Source organism: Mus caroli, chromosome 6 (genome assembly GCF_900094665.2).
Source record: "Mus caroli chromosome 6, CAROLI_EIJ_v1.1, whole genome shotgun sequence".
Taxonomy (NCBI): domain Eukaryota; kingdom Metazoa; phylum Chordata; class Mammalia; order Rodentia; family Muridae; genus Mus; species Mus caroli.
In genome coordinates this window covers 90,090,556-90,108,367 of record NC_034575.1, presented here as the reverse complement: position 1 = coordinate 90,108,367, position 17,812 = coordinate 90,090,556, and the positions used below count along the sequence as shown (strand labels likewise).

Below are 17,812 nucleotides of genomic sequence, written 5' to 3'. Positions count from 1 at the left end.
CAGATCTCGTTACGGATGGTTGTGAGCCACCATGTGGTTGCTGGGATTTGAACTCTGGACCTTCGGAAGAGCAGCCAGGTGCTCTTACCCACTGAGCCATCTCACCAGCCCCCTAGACACATTTTTAAGAAGCTTCTAAATTTTCTTATTTTACAGGACCTAGCGCACAGTAAAAACTTGACACACAGTTGACTGGATGAATGCACTTTGGAAGGACAGACCTTTCTATATTGGGAATGAGCAGGATAATGACTTTATGTTAACTGATGCTCCCAGGAGGAGTAATAATAGATGCTGTGTGGTGTGTGGCTCTGTGTGTGTGGCGTCTGAGGAAGTGCAGATCTCTTTTGAGTTGTAAGTCTCCATGGGGGCATCTGTCTCTGTTTTCTCAGGTGATTTATAAAAAACAGGCCCATTTTACTATGCCTCCCATTTTACACTTTCTTAGAAGAGCTTCTTTTCATATCTGTTTTCAGGCTTTCTCATTTGGGCAGATGTATTTTAGAGTTTGTTTACAAACATTTCCCAGACATATTGTTGATCATCGGGTCTCTTCAGTTAACAGCAGCTTCTTGGGGGCTGTTTTCGTACATTTCTGACTGACAGTTTGACAAATGCTGTAGGTCTTCACAGATGCAGAGATAGAGAAGTGAATCCATTAGAAATCAGATAGAGCTGGGACAGTTCACCCAAGATGAATTCATAAGGGCTGGGGGTGGAGCATGCAACTGGGTCTGGGACAGTTCATCCAAACTGAATTCACTGGGTTTAGGGTGGGGCATGAAGCAGCGTGGCTGTAGCTTGCATCTCGAGTAAGGTCAGTGTTGATTTTTGTGCCGTTTCCCCAGATGCGCACACATTCACTTGAGCTTGTATTTCATTTATTTCTCTGAGGCATTCTGCATAGAATCTGGGCTCTTCCTTTCAGGGTGGAGGGCAAAGAGGCTCAGTTCATAGAACTTGCCCAAGTGTGCATGACCAATTCATGGTTTGTAGTAAAAAATATTTTAAAATCTCGGTACGGAGTTTTTACCCTGCCTTTGGTTATTGAATTCCCAGATGAAACACACACACACACACACACACACACACACACACACACCCTTTATATTTACAATATGCCTTAGGCAGCACAATAACTGGGCAGCTGCCTACCCTCCATGCTGTTACAATCTACTTTCCTAGTGATAACCCCGAGACACTACTTGCTATGTTTCATGGGCTGCTCTTAACTCTAATTTGTCATGCCCTCCTCTCTCCATCCCATTTCTGCTCTGCCTCCTCCCTCCTCCCTCCTCCCTCCTCTCCTGCACATTCTTCCTTTCTTCCATGGAAACTCCTTATTCCTCCTTCCTTCCTCCTTGTCCTCTCTCTCCAAGCCCATGAACCCTCAACCTACCCATGTCTCTTCTGCCCAGCTATTGGTTGTTGGCATCTTTATTTACCAATCACAATTAACTGGGGGCAGAGTCACTCAGTATCTTACATGTGGACTTGTCTTTGGGGTAACCAATCTTGGGGGTCTGCAAATTAGCATTAGAATATCAGCAGCATTAGGTGAACTCAATGCAAGGTGCGCCAATGGTAGAGCTCAAAAGCCACCTGCCCTGAAACATCCAGCATCACCGGCTTCCCTTGGTCTCTATATAAGAGTTTATTGAAATTAAAAGAGTATTCTGGGAATAATTGGATTTCTGTAAAGAAGGAAAAAAGTGTAAATGTCTGAAAACCCAGGCTCAAGGTTTCTAAGAGTTATGTCTCGAGATGGAGTGGCCGGAGATGTAGATGTTAGGGATGGTGCTTGGTGAAGGCCTTGCCATCCACATGCGATGCTTACTCTTGCTGTTGTTTGGGTTTCTGCTGTTGAACAGCAGAAGCCTTTGAAGAATGCCTTTGTTCTTCTTGCATTTGATGAAGTGTTAAATGTTGCACAGTTGTAAGCATTTTGATATAAATATGCATGAATGCCATATTTTCTTGCACAGATAAGCAAGGGCAGTGGGAGCCTCATGATGCGACTCTGTTATCTATTTTCCAGACTTCAGTCTGTGTAATCTGAACACGCTGCTTAGTCAAGGTCTCACCTCCTCTCTGCTGTACCTGTTACTCCATATCAAGTTCAGGCCATGAACTTACTAGATTTTTACTGAATTAATAAGTTGAAGTAAGTCATGAGCATTAGTCATAGAATGCTATCCTTCAAGCTAACAGCCATCTGCATCAGAACAGCTGTGACTGTTCATTTGCAGGTGACCCCCCAAGATCAACTGATTGGCTGCTGACATTCCCCCATAGATGATGGGGGTGAGGGGGCCTCCTGGACTTATTTGGGATTCTGGTAGTTCTCTCACACCTCCTGGTCAACTGTGTGTAATTCTGCTCCAATTGTAGGGGGCCTCATTGTCTTGGGAAGCACTAAAATACATAAGAGTATGGCAGGGTGACTGAAGGAGGGCTCCATCTGTGCAGTTATGGGGATGTCATCATCCATGCCGAGATGGGATTGGTCAGTGGTGTGGCTGCTTCCCCTTTCTAGTGCTGCTATGAGTAAGCCCTCACCATGCGCTGTACGTAAGCCCAGTAAGTTCAGCGGCTCCTTAAGTTGGAGTTTGATGCAATCATTCTTTGCTTTGTCATTGGATCGCTATAAGGAATGGATAGGCACCCATCTGCCCAAAGAAAAGACTTTCTATAAATTCATTAAACAAGCTTGCATAGAATCTTTATGTGTGTTTCTGTTCTAAACTTTGAATCTCCTTGGTGAAGGTCTTCTGTTTGTGTATTTAAAAAAATGACATCACTAAATAGAATATTGTGCATTGTTTTGTATAACAAAGAATGATCTTGGGGTGTCTTCCCTGGCATTAAATCCACTGATTTTGTTCTATATGGAAACGCTGATTATAAGGAATCCTTTCTGTAACTGGAGAAATGGCTCAGTCTGTAATTACTGCACAAACTTTAAGTACCTGGGTTACAATTCCTGGGACCCATGCAAAGGCAGGTTCTGTTAGCTTTATAGAGGGAGAGAGATGTATGTCTGGGGCTCAGCCAGGCAGCTGAGCCAGTCCATCAGTGACCTCATCTGTAGTGACTGTGGAAGGCACCCGGTGTCAACCTTTGGTTTCACTGTGTGTACATACCTCACCCGAGACACACACACACACACACACACACTCACACACTCACACACTCACACTCACACTCACACAGAATCTTTTCCATATGTCCTTGTCAAAGCTTTCCCTATTCTAGCTCATAGAAGATAAAACCACTCCATCGTAGGTTTTAAAAATTTTTTTTCTGTTTCTGTTTTTTTTTTTTTTTTTTTTTTTTTGAGACAGGGTTTCTCTGTATAGCCTTGACTGTCCTGGAACTCATTTTGTAGACCAGGCTGGCCTTGAACTAACGAATCTGCCTGCCTCTGCCTCCTGAGTGCTGGGATTAAAGGCGTGTGCCACCACTCTCCTGTGGTTTTTAAATTCTTTTGTAAATTTTAAATATTGTTGCAGTAACTAAAGGAGCCAGAGGTGAGGGCTTTTTATATCATTAAAGGGTGCCCATCAGCATGTAGCTTAATAAATGAAGCAAGGTTGATGGTTTCTGCACCTAGGTAGAGCTGTAGACTCCACAGTTGGTTAGGAGTACAAGGTCTGGCTGGTTCTAACTCGTTTTTGAGTCTGCTTGCATAGTGGAGTCCAAAATGTCCATGTAAAAAATAGCGCAAGGGCTGGCCGAATGGCTTAGCCAGGAAAGATGCGTGTTGGGCAAGTCTGATGCCCTGAGTTCAGTCCCTGGAAACTATTCGAAGGTCAAGGAAGGAACTGGCTGCACAGCACTGTCCTCTGACCTCCACTGTAGCATGTGCGTACCTCAACAATAACAACAACACGGTTTTTAAAAAAGGAAGTTGTCTAGCTGCTATTAATTTTATCTTTTCCTCCAAAGATTCCTCTGAAGTCTTCTTCCTCACCACGGAAGCAATAAATCTGAAACCCTTTGGAGAGATTAAGCAACTTAGATGAGGAAGGGCAAACGTTTGGGAGATGGTGTCTAGCAGGAGGCACACACAATGTATCTGCAACTGGGTTTTTCTCATCAGTGTCTTCCTAAGATGTTCACATCAGTAAAGTCTTTTTTTTTTTTTTCATGGCCTGATTTTAGTAGTTTAAGAACGGTGGTTTTTACAGAAGCTTAAGTTCACAAAACGTGTGTTGGTCCTAGCTGAAAACTGCTGCAGAATTACTGCAGACTAATCCGTAGCAATTACCTCTGCCTTCTCTTCTCCCTCCCGACTCAGCGTCCTTCCTGAGACCCTGGAAATGCTCCAGAGTCATAGGACTCCTTTGCCTTAGAAATACTTCCCCAGTAATGAACATGGTAATTAGAAGCAGGGTTTGGATTAGGGCCTCCTGGATTCAGACCCAAGCCTTCTCAGCCCTCTGTGGATGTGACCTTTGGACACGCCCATTAATGGCTCTCAGGACTAGTTTCCAACCAACATGCATTGGGATAGACATTGTAGGAAGCTCCTGGCAAAGCCTGCAGGATTGGAGAGAGGGATGCATGTGTGTAATGCACCTTGCACCACGTCTAGCTCCCAGAACACATTGTCAACATTCTTACGAACTCTGCTATCACATGCCTAATCGGTCACCTCCAGGAGAAGCTGATTCACGGCATGTCCTCACAGATACGTGAATGTGGATTGGTATTTATTTTTCTCAGTATGTGGTCGTGTCTGTGGGGGAGAACTTGTGTGAACTTAGTGACCACTCTTTGGATAAGCTATCGTGTGAAAGCCTTTCTCTGTCTTCTCCGAGGCTGTCTATACAATTTTTTCAGGGAAGCCTGTGATGTAAACTCTTGAGTGCTGCCGTGCAAAATGGTGGCCTAAAGCACCAAGCAAGGGGGGTGGGGAGTGGGGGTGTGGTCAGGAGTTTTTTGAGAACGTTGATGGCTTATGCTGAGTGTTTCCTTGCATATTGGCGAGTTGTAAGGATGTGCGCAGTCTAATTTTAAGAGACCTGAGGAGGTTAATGGATCATGGGCTAATGATGTGTGTCCGTGCATCTTTCTACCTTTCTAAATGGCACCTCAGATTTCACCTTCACCAGTTCCCGCCCCCCTGACCATGTGTAGCTATGGCAGTGTTGATAAGCAGGCTAATGAGCTCTGTTCCTTGTTTCTAATTTGGCACATTTTATCTGGATTTCCTGATTTCAGGCTCGTTACCCTTCTTCAGTTCTCCCCGCTTCCCTGAGGATGAGCCGCAGGACCTGATGCACAAGGCAGCGAGCAGTCCTGAGGAGGGTAGGGGGTTAGACCAGGTGCTTCAGGTCCTCAGCTCATGGATGTGCCTTCCAGTTTCCTCATACATGTGCTTCGTAGACCAGGCTGTACCCACTCTAAACGTTAGGAACCCAGGTAATACGTAGATCCTGTCTGTCTATTATTAAAACAGAAGACAACAATATAGAAACTGGAAATGGAATTTTTTAGACAAACACTTTGCATGGCCCCTTTCATTTTTGAGGGAGAAATTAAAGGATAGGATTCTAACACAACCCGGTAAGAAGGATCTGATGAAAAATATGTGGAAATTGGAGTACACTCGCAGGTCTTTAAATTTAGTTTTGTGTCTCTTTCAGTAATACATTATTGAAATATTCCTGGGCGTATTTTCAAGAATCTTCTTTGTATCAAAATATATGTGCTTTAAAAACCATCCTGAAAAGGTCTGGGGAGACGGCTTCGTTGGTGAAGTGCTTGCCATTCAAGCATGAAGTCTTGAGTTTGGATCCCCACAGTTGCTGGGTATGGAGATGTGAGTGTGATGCTGGAGCCAGGGAGGTGGGCACGCTAGAATCCTTGGAGCACCCTCTCCAGCACATAGGTGAGGTCCAGATTCAGTGAGAGTCTATTAAAAATAAAGGGCTGGAGAGCTGATCAGTGGTTAAGAGCATTCATTGGATGCTCTCCCAGATGACCTGGGTTCAATCTCAGGCACCAGTATGGCAGCTCACAGCTGTCCATAACTCTAGTTCCAGGGAATCCAACAACTTCACACAGATATGTATGCTGGCCAAACAGCAATGCACATAAAATTAAAATAAATAACAAATAAAAGTTAAAGTGTAGAATAATTGACTAGAACACCTGCTATTAAACAGTGGCCTCTACCTGCATGTTCAAACGTGTATACACACCCGTATACACATGCGAACCAACACACCACACACACAAACATACACACATACACACACACACACACACCCCTAGACCAGTACATTTGTATGAATTGTAATGATCAGAAGGATAATTTTTGTTTTCCTTTTCCAGAATATTAGATATAGCCCACCTGGAAATTTCCACTAAATATTTGCATATGTTCAAGGGGATCGGGCCTGTTCTCATACTTAGGAGTTCTGCTTTCTTTGGGAATCTTCGGTGGTTGGTCACATTGAATTGGAAAAAGGATGGAGTGTTCTGTGACTCCTGGGAGTAAAGGCGGCGTGGATGAGACAGTGTATTTAACCTGAATATGAAAATGCACAGGCACCTGGCCCACTGCCTCTGCTCTGCTGAGCCTGGTCCCCACTCCTTGTCCTATCAGCTGTGGAGAAAGCAAACTGAGGGCCTATCCTTGTTTCTGGAAAAGATAAATGGACCTAAGGAGGGCCATTGGAGCAATAGGAAGAGAAAATTGAAGTTTAAATCAAACCCAGAATTGGGGAAAAGGAACAGTTGGGATCAGGCCCTAAACTGCTGTATTAATCTGGCTGTTGGTCCTTCGTAGGAGAGAATTAAATGGTCCCCTACAAATAGGGAAAGGTGGTCTCTTTGTCTCTGACCCTTATTTGGGAATGTCCAGTTTGTACTATTTCCCACACTTCCAGACTGAACAGGCAGAGGATGAAGCAGCCCAGGCTACCGTGGAGATTTATTTATGCTTTAATATGCCATGTAAAGCCACTTGTTTGTTTCAGAATTAAGATGAAACACCCAGGAAAGGGACTGGTTGAAGAGTTGTTAAGCAGTCTTCAAATTACCACAGCAGCTGCGTCTGTCCCTCCCCGCCAGATGGGTTTTGATAGGATGAATCTCATTGTAGGAGAGATGAATGAGGTTTTCTTGTGTTTCTCTCTGGGTTGCCTTTGCTCCAGATGATATTGTAGCAGACATGTCTGCCGGAGTGAATGCATTGAATGGGTTGGCGTGGCTTCTTCCTTCCCATTGTTTGAAGTCATGTGTCACTGAAAACATAGCCTCCGTATAAAAGTTATTTTTCTAGCTTATCTTACAAACACACACAGATGCGTGCATACGGTCGCTACAATGGTGCGACAAATTGGGACGTACGTAATCAGTTACCAAGAACTTAGATCTAGTTCCCTTCATCTCCTAATATCTTGGAAATCATTTCTCTTACTGCAGTTTCTGATCAACGAATTAAGAAGCACAGGCACATGATTTTATTTAAGTTAAAGACAATCTTCCTATGCTGTTCAGTTAGTAGATATGTAAACCCCAGGAAGCGGGCCAGACCTTGGTAGCAGGGAAAGTATGGGTATTAGTACGTAGGTGTGGAATAGAATCTCCTAGCAAGATGCTTGAGGAATTTCTTTATGCTAAGCAAAGATAGAACCATAAGCCTCAGTAAACATTCATTTTACTTCCATTCTTGTGCAAAGCCTTTTCTTTTTGTGCTGTAAAAACAGGGCCCTCTAGAGGGCAGTAGAGAGCAGCTTGCTGATAGGGTGTCTGGGGCAGAGGGGCTGTTGGAAAATTCAGCAAGTTTCCTTTTCCTTTTTCTCCCACTGTAAGTACAAGGAGCTTGTGGGGGAAGTGGGGAAGGATGGAAGGTATATTCTTGAGCTTTATTTTCTTTATCAGTATCTGCAGGAATCAATGTGAAGAATGTGTATAAACATGTTTGCAGGAGCTTATGCCTTGAATCAGAGTATGCACATGTCTTTTGATTGACAGCTAAATGCACAGCAGAAGGGCTATGGTTTTGGTACACAAATATTGTGAAGGTAATCTGGAGTTTGCTCTCTTGTCTCCCTGAGGTTTTATGACTGCTTCCTTTTTAGACCAAGACTGAATTAATTTTATTCCTAAACATCCCTAAATTTTTTTTCTACCAGAAAGTAATATGAGGTGGTGGGGGGTAGGGGGTTCACACAACCTAGGATTCTTTGGTTTTTCCGAGACAGGGTTTCTCTGTATAGCCCTGGCTATCCTGGAACTCACTTTGTAGACCAGGCTGGCTGCAAACTCAGAAATCTGCCTGCCTCTGCCTCCCAAGTGCTGGGATTAAAGGCGTGCGCCACCATGCCCAGCTCAACCTAGGATTCTTTAAGTGTGGCTTTTTAATATCTTAATATTTTAATTATTAATATCTTAATATTTTAATTAATTATCTGAACAAGAAATAATTACATCCACAGTATTGGATTTGTTACTTTCTGAAGTGTAGAGGGTGGTTCACCCTTGTGCTTTTAAACTGTTTAAGAATGGAGTGGCCCATTCCTTATGTTCCAGCCTGACTGCTGTGGGCATTTAATGTTCTTCTCCATCTCGGCCTCTGTAGCATGGCCTTAGATTCACAGGCATCCACCTGCCTCTGCCTCCAAGTGCTGGATTAAAAGTATGCACTACTTCACCTGGCCCAAAATGACAGAATTTTAAGAAATAAAAGAATTTAAAGCCCTAAAAATTACTAATAGATGTATGATAATGGAAATTATTTATATGATGTTCACTTCCACTTTAGCCATTTGTAATTGAGTTTGATCACAATTTACTTGTGTAGGGGGTAAGGGTGGATCACTTTTAGCAGTTAAAATTTTCTGATGTCAGGGTTTCAGTTTTGCAAGTGACCCTAATTTCTTCCTCTTCTACTGCTCATGAAATCCTAGAATTATTAGTTATATGTTTTTTAAGCTTTTTTGAGCCTTTGTTTATATTTATTTCATATGTAAGTCTGTCTGATTGTATGTTTATGCACCATGTGCATATAGTGCCCCATTTGCCCAGCAGAGGGCAGTAGATCTCCAAGGACTGGAGTTACAGAAGTTGTAAGCTACCATAGTGGGTGTGGAGAATTGATGAATGGAGATCCTCTGGAAGAACATTCAGTAAGCTTAACTGTTGACCTGTCTCTCCAGCCCCTTGGTTATCCATCTTCAATATGTGTTTAAGACTTTTTCAAGGGTAACTAGAAGAAATGCCCTGTAATTCTGGATACCATTTTGATAGCCAGTTTCTAAGTTTGCAACCAGACAGTTTTTCCAGAGATAGCATGATTGATCTTCCTTCTTTTCATTGACAATGAGTTGATATGGCTTTAGAGTGGAGGTGATATTTTCTCACTTCTCCAAATATCAGACAATAAAAAAAATCAATATATGCTATGATTTTTATTCTTTAAAACCTAATATTTAAATTTTATGTTTTGAGTGTTTTGCTTGCATGTATTTCTGTGCATGTGTGTGTGTGTGTGTGTGTGTGTGTGTGGCTGGTGCTCTTAGAGGTCAGAAGACAGCATTGGATCTCTCAGAGCTGGGGTTATGGATGTTTGGGATTGAATTCCCAGCACAACCTCCATGTTGGAACTGGGAATGACACTTGTGTCCTCTGCAAGAACAATGAGTGCTCTTAACCACGGAGCCAACTCTCCAGCCAGGTCTTTCTTTTTTCTTTTTTTTTAAAAATTTTTTATTAGGTATTTTCCTCATTTACTTTTCTAATGCTATCCCAAAAGTCCCCACTCCCCTACCCACCCACTCCCACTTCTTGGCCCTGGCATTCCCCTGTACTGAGGCATATAAAGTTTGCAAGACCAATGGGCCTCTCTTTCCACTGATGGCCAAATAGGCCATCTTCTGATACATATGCAGCTAGAGTCAAGAGCTCCGGGATACTGGTTAGTTCATAATGTTGTTCCACCTATAGGGTTGCAGATCCCTTTAGCTCCTTGGGTACTTTCTCTAGCTCCTCCATTGGGGGCCAGTCTTTCTTTTTTAGGCAGTCATTTGTTATTCACAGATCTTTCTGCTCTTGGTCTTGGTTTCCCTGTCTGAGTTCTGTGAGTAGGAACTCACAGAACTCAGACTTTCGTCAGAACAGTTCATTTTAGCACTTCATTTTAGCAAAACAGGTATACCTCCAGTTATCTCTGCTGAATCACAGTTGTTCTAAGCCAGAATAGCCTCCTATTCTCTTTCAAGTCTCTAGGGTCTGGGGATGTCACTCAGTTGGTAGAATGTTTCTCTGGCTTAAATTCTCAGTACCACATAAATTGAGTTTGGTGGAACATACCTGTCATCCCAGACGTCAGGAAATGGAATTGGGAAAAGGAGAAGTTCAAGGTCATCTCCAGCTACATAAACTTATAAGACCCTATTTTAAAAACAAAACAATGAGAAAACCAACAACAAACAAGACCTGGAACTGGCTTGGTGATTGAAGCACCTGTTCTGCATGTGTAAGACCCTAGTTCGAATCCCCAGCACCTGTGTAAATGTATGAATGCTGGGTGAGTGTGTTGGCCCACTTGTAATTCCAGTTCTCAGAACGTGAAGACAGAAGATGTACAGAGCAAGATGGCTAGCTAGACTAGTCATACCAGTTAGCTTTGGGTTCACTTAGAAGTCTGTTGGTCAGTGAACAAGGTGGAAATCAATTCAGAAGATTACAAATATCACCTTCTGGTTCTCTGCCTTCACTGTGATTTTTTTTATACATGCAAAACAAAACAATAATAAGCAACAAAAATATGATTGGCTTAGAGGTATGCATGTGACCAACCTTTTGCCATTGACATTGAGAAGAGACCTAACCATTGAACTGAAGTCCAGGACCCCTATGTTTGAAGTAGGGGAAGGACTGAAGAAGCTGAAGGGGAGGGCAACCCCATAAGAAGGCCAACAGTCTCAACTTACCCAGACCCCAGGGAGCTCCCAGACACCCAACCACCAACCAGGAACATACACAGGGCAGTTCGAGGCCCCTGGCACAAAAATAACAGAGGTCTGCCTGGACAGGCCTCAGTGGAAGAAGATGTACTTAATTCTTGAGTCTTGAGGCCCCAGGGTAAGAGGAGGCCTGATGTGTGTGTGTGTTGGGGAGCACCCACTCAGAGGCAAGTGATGAGGAGCTGTGGGAGGGAGGGCTGAGGGGGAGGGGCAACGACTGGAATGTAAATAAAAACAATTAAAAAAAAAAGAATTAGATAAGAGAGTCCATTCCTGAATAAAAGTGTCAGATACTTATAGAAATTAATCATTTCAACATTCTCTCCTGCTTTCTGCTTTAAATACAGATCTAGAAACCATTTTACAGGAATGAGGTGGAAGGCTGAGGATGGAGACTGAGCTGCAGAGCAGAGTGGAATAGAGAGTCTTGTTGAATAGCTGAGTCAGCTCCCTGGACCATGCCCTCTTCTGTATCGCTGGGGTGCAGAACAGGGTGGGAGTCAAACAAAAACACACAAGCTTCTCACTATTTAAATAAATAAGCCCCGGTTTCTTAGGGTTTCTCTTATTTTCAGCCCAAATTTTCTCGTTCATAAATACTATTAGGGTAAAGCCAGTTGAGAGAGATGAGAAGACAGCCATATTTTTTTTTCTCAGTCTTTGCTTTTTTATATAAACATTATTTTCTTTTGGCTTGAAAAGAGAGGCAGATGTTGAAGAAATGTAATTAAACTCTACATATATGTGGTTAAGTTTTAATTTTTAATTGAACCAGAGGCCTGAAAGTGTGTGGTAACAGAAAGAAAATAATGGTGCCTGTCTTGTTTTATTAAATCATACTGAAGTCCTCCTGTATAGTCAAACATCAGAGGTAGCAGGGCTGCATTCCTCTGAGCTTCCAGCAGTCTGGTGTCCGTTTCCCCTGCTTTATGCTGCATATAGTACCATGTGAACAGCAGGCTGGCTCAGAGACTCTCAGGAGACTATGGGTATTGTTAGAGTGGCTGAAATGATCAGGAGGCCCTGTGCGTGTGCGTGTGCGTGTGCGTGTGCGTGTGCGTGTGCGTGTGTGTGTGTGTGTGTGTGTGTGTGTGTGTGCTTGCTTGCTTGCTTGCTTGCAGGCCAGAGGTCATGTCCCAGTGTTGTCTTCAATTGCTCTCCACCTTTTTTGAGATAGGGTTTCTCAGAGTCTGGAGTTCATCAATTGGCTAGACTGTCCACCCCAGCGCTACAGATGCATTCCATTAGACCTGTTTTTGTTTGTTTGTTCTGTTTTGCTTTGTAGCGTTGGTGCTGGATCTGAACTCAGGTCCTCATGGTTGCTGAGCTATCACTTTTACCCCGGAGCCATTTCGTTGGTCCTTAGAGTTCTCCTTTGTTAGTGGTAGTGAACTATATAAGTGGTCCCAAGGATGACAAACGAATTTCCTTAAGGAACTCCTCTTTACTGGGTAGTAACTAGAACGTTGAATAAATCAGTGTTGGCAAGCATTTGTCTCTTTATTAGTTGAGTTTCTAAGCCTCAGGTTAGAGTTTAGTTTCCTTACCATTTCAGGGAGTTAAGTCTACACTGTAGCTGTCCACTGTGTCCAGTGTTACACGCAGCATGTTAGTAGATAGCATGTCACAGGGCTTTACCCAGCCTGATACTTTTATAGTAACTCTGTTAACAATAGTTAGAGTCTGGCACGATGTAAATTCATTTCTACATGGCATTTGCTTGAGTAATTACTGTCTCATTCTGGGTCTTTTATTTTTTGTTACTTTCTAATTTCTAAAGTAGAGTTTTCTTACTGAATGAAGACTCAGACCTTTACAGTTATAAACTTTTACAAAATTAGTTTTAATTGGGTCAGAGTTAATTAGATTGTAGTATATTTCACTCCTTTTTATTCCTAAGAGTATTAAATATGTTATCGTTTTGTGAGGAGATGTCATGGGATATTGATTAGGAGTCAAGGTAGAGGCTTACTGTTTAAAAACTAATTGACTTCAGTACATGCTGGAGCCCTCCTGGAAGAACAACACTTATGTGATCGAAAGGCTTTCTGCTTGAGTTCTTTTTTCCATATTCAACAGAAGTTTGTAAAGAATAATGCTGCCTTAGGCAAAAGAATACCAAAGCAAAGGNTTCCTCTTTTTGGGGTGGGGGTAGGAGTGGAGGGGCTAGGGTAGGGGAGTTTTCTGGGAGAAACATGGCCCTGAACATGTCCTTACCTCTCTGAGGAAGGCTGGGCTTGAGGCCCTGACCTAGGGTGGTGAGGTAGGAATTCTTCCCACACAGCAGCAGAAGCTGTGCTCACAGCAGAAAACATGTCCTGGCATTTTCCAATGGTGGGCCTGGGGAGGTGGCTCAGTCAGTGGTGGCCAGCTGCACAGGTGATAGAGTCTATGACACAAGGCCCCACCCACCCCCCAGAGAAGAAGCTCCAGGACTTTAATGGCTGCTGAGAAATGGAGAATCAGTTTTCTCCAGCGCTGAGCCCCCTGACAGGTTATCTGATCCCAAGTGCTCATCCCCAAACGCAAACACATGTAAGTAACATCAAACAGAATCAACAGGTTGTATTTATGAATGCACATGCGTGTGTGTGCATGCTTGCATATGTCCCCATGTGTGACAACAATAAGTAAAGTAAAAGGGGCCATGAATTTGAGAAAAAGTTGGGAATATTGGAGAAGATGAAAATGATGTAAATATAGTTCTTGTATATATGAAATTCTCAAAATATAAAAAAATAAGAATACATGACCCTTTGATAAATGAGAATAATTTTTTTTAAGTCATGTATAGTGCTGTATACCTGCAACCCCAGTGACCCTGGTTCTCGAGAGGCAGAGTTAGAGGAGGAGGATTTCTGAGGTTAGCTGGCCAGCCAGTCACAATCTTCAGGTTCATTTGAGAAACTGCTCTCAAAAAATAGGGTAGAAAGCAATAGAGGAAGACACCCACGTTGGCCTCTGGCTTCAGTATGCACACACTGTATACATTCACAGCTATGTCACACAGAGAGGCTTAGGTGCATGGACACAGCAGCAGCAGCAGCTGCCGCCCTCTGATGGAAGAGCTGCCTTACTGTGCATTTGACAACCCTCTATGGTCTGTACCTCCCTGGGCCCCCAGCACTGGGTTAAACCCTCTTCACCATTCAGAGGGTGCCGGGACTCCGCTGGTTTTTCCTCACTTTCCATTTGCCTGGTGTTAAGAACCTCTTTGCACAGCTCTTTATTTGACTGGTTACTGCTTGTGTCAGAGCCCCAGTGTCACCCCCATTAAAGTGCTTCTGTGCCCTCATCCAGTCTAAAGCAGCACCCCAAAGTCCAAGGCACCAACACACTACCACATTACCTTGACAAAAATAAAATATGAATATGAGATTCTTCTGTCTACTTTTTGCTGTCTTGTCTGTTTAGCTAAAACTCTGCCTTGCCTACCTTTGCTATGCATCCGATTTGCCTGTATAAGGGGGTGGGGGCAGGGCACCCCAGGGCCTGAAACACATCATGACTTTTCGTAATTACTTATCAAGTAAAACAAAAATAATAAATCGCATTAAGGGTATATCTGAAAATATTCTACAAGAGACTGACCTTTTGGTTCAGGGTCGGGATTGGAGGGGGGGGGGGGGTTTGAAGCCAGCCAGGGCCTTAAACATGTTAATCACATTGTACTGCTGAGCTACACCCCAGACTACATTGAGTCCTCTTTTTTTATCATAAAGTGTCCACCACCTTGTGAATTCCAATGTAAATAAATCTCTGCTTCTTTGTTTTTAAAGAAATTCACATATAGATCAAATACCTATTGGTATCCGTNNATCAGTTAATACATCTCAAGTGTCTGAAGCCGGGCCCTCATACTTTGTGCTCTGTGGATTCTTGGCTCTAATGAAACTTCATTAATATGAGTATACTTAGCAGATAATTCATAAGTTGCCGCAGTTTCATACCCCTTTAGAACATTCCATTATCATTTCGAGGGTACTTGTAAGTCCCAGGGTGTAGAAAGTTCCATTGCTCTTGCTTTACAAATGACTGTATGTATGGGGCCTTCCCTATGTGGCCTTCCCTATACTCCCCTCTGGGTGACTGTTAAGACTGAGTTGAATCATGCCCTTTTCTGCTTTGTTTCCTAGTTTGTCATGAAGGGCTGTTGAAGTGGAGAGTGAGGTTTTCATGGCTCTCTGGAGAGGACTTGCAGTACTCAGGATACTCGGAATAAGTAGATGGTCTTAGAAGGCTCACCCTCATAAGGACCCGTCCAAGCCCCCAAGGGTAGAAGGTACCAGTGAGTCCAAGGCCAGTGACTGAGAAGGTGTGCTTTGATGCCCTTTCTGACAGTGGTATACTTTATGGGCTACTTTTGGATCNGTACTATGAAATACCATAACTCGCTTTCTCTCTGTTTTCAAAATACAACCTGTGAAGTAAAAACAGCATTAATCAGAGATTTCTAGTCATTGTGGGGGCTACAGAGCCTTGGCTTCTTTAACAAAAACAGACAGACAGACAGTTTACAAGAGACAAAAATACAAAGCAAATGAAACAGCCAAGACAGCACGCACTTGCCTCGTGGAAGAATACTCCAGGACCTGGTAGGGTTCCTGAATCACTCCTCTCTCTAGGAAGTGTTACANGGAATCCTTATCCACTGCCAGCCAGGCAGTGTCGTCGCCAGGTAGTTAGCACCCCCTTCATCGAATATTCCTTCCCAGATTTCCATTTTGCCATAATTGAATTCAAAAGGAGGGGCTCTCATTGTGAAATATTAAGCTAAGGTGTTTTATGTAAAAAAGCATTGAATTATCTTATTCTCCAGGTGGCATAGTTTAAATAAGATGGAAGTGTAAATCTAATCAACTACATGACTATGTCTATTTTATACTGCATAGCGTCTTTAGAACACACTAATTCATATGCAGCAGTATATTTCATTTAATCTCAAAAGCCTTTGCATAATTTTATATTCCTGTTCTATACTTTTTTTTTTTTTTTGCCAAGTGTATGTTCATGTAAATTACTTTTTGCCTGGTATACTGGCTCCAGAATAGATTTGAGGAGCACTGGAACCAGTGACCCTTCACATAATGGTCTTCTCTGTCTTCTGTTTTTATTGCTAATTAGATTACTTGAAATTGGGCTTTTAAATATTTATTTTATTTCTAATTATGTGTGTGTTGGTATACATGAATTAAGTGCAAGTGCCCACTGGGAGTGTTAGATCCCCTGGAGTTGGAGTTACAGGCAGTTGTGAGTTACCCAACCTGAGTGCTAGGAACTAAAGTTGGGTCCTTTGAAAGCACAGTGCATGCTCTTAATTGCTAACGAGAACTTGCCATTTGATTATTTCTGACNAAGAACTTGTGATGGTCCGTTTTATGTCAATATGACACAAGCCAGAGTCACTGGAGAGGAAGGGACCCCAATTGTAGGAAATTTTCTTAATTGGTAATTAATGGGTGAGGGCCCAGTCCATTGTGGGTGGTGCCACCCCTGGGATGGTGGTGCTGATTCTATATGGTCGAGCAAGCCATGAAGAGCAAGCCCCTAAGCAGCATTCTTCCATAGTGCCTGCATCAGCTCCTCCCTTCTGGTCCCTGCCATGTTTGAGTACTTGTCTTGAGCACCTTAGAAGATGTACAGTGATGTGGAAGCATAAGCTAAACAAACTCTTTCCTCCCTAAAGTGCATTTGGTCATGGCGGTTTTGTCCTAGCAGTAGAAACCCTAAGTAAGACAGAAAGTAAGGGTATTTTGTTCCACTTAGTGTTGTCTTCTTTGTAGGTTGTCATTGCCGTCCTTGTAGATGTCCTTTTGTTGTCCTTGTCTCCTCCTCCTCCTCCTCCTCCTCCTCCTCCTCGGTTTGCTTTTCAAGACAGTGTTTTTCTGTGTAGCACTTGCTGTCTTGGATCACTCTCTGTGTATCAGGCTGGCCTTAAACTCAGAGATACAACTGCCACTGCCTCCTGAATGCTAAGATTAAAGGTGTGTGCCACCATGCCCAGTTCTTCTTTGTGTTTTTAGTCTGTAGTTATTTATAGTTGCACACATTTGAAATAGGTCTTGTTGTTATTCCTGTTTCTCAGACAGAAAGAGCAAAGCACACAGAGGTTATGGGGTTCTTCCTAGGTCACCCAAGGAGAATACTAAGTTTCAAATCCAAACACCATTTTTCCAGAGTCTGTGAGTTCAACCATTACATTCTCCTGCTTCTGTTGAATGGGGAATTGTTAATTCATAGGGATGGATTGATCCAAACATGTCGGACTGGAGCCATATTTGGAGTTCTTTCCTTCTGAGCATATTGGAGTTAGGTTCTTTCAACTCAAGTTGTGGGATTTTTAGATCAGGTACAGAGATTTAGTTCTTGGGGTCCAGTTAGTGCTAGGTTGGTTGTGTGTGTGTGTGTGTGTGTGTGTGTGTGTGTGTGTGTGTGTGTGACTGACCTTTTGTTCATTTGGTTAATATTTATTTATTGAGAACCTTTATTTTAGGGAGTATCTTGGGTAATAGGTATGAACAACAACAGAACAAGGAAAAATATCTCCTCTTAAGGAATATACATTAGATTGTATTCTGGTAAAAAAAAAAAAAATACTGACTGACCTGAGTCATGTATGCAATGAAATTTTTTTATCCATGGACTTTGCACTTACAGCTATTTCGAGATGATTCCAAAGGACAGGGCCTTGTACCTAAAAGACTCCTTTATGTCTGATACAACTGGCACAGGCACGTAAGGCGATGAAGAATCACTTGGATATGCTGGATAAGATCCTGTGTCTATTGTGTGGTGGTGATTTTTGTTGTTTTCGTAACCACTTCTCTTGT

General features: G+C 42.8%; 1 protein-coding gene across 1 annotated transcript in view; it reads left to right on the top strand.

The window, feature by feature from the left end:
- Positions 1-17,812, top strand: part of Magi1 (membrane associated guanylate kinase, WW and PDZ domain containing 1) — a 631,196-nt gene that overhangs the window by 243,235 nt on the left and 370,149 nt on the right. The window lies entirely within an intron of this gene.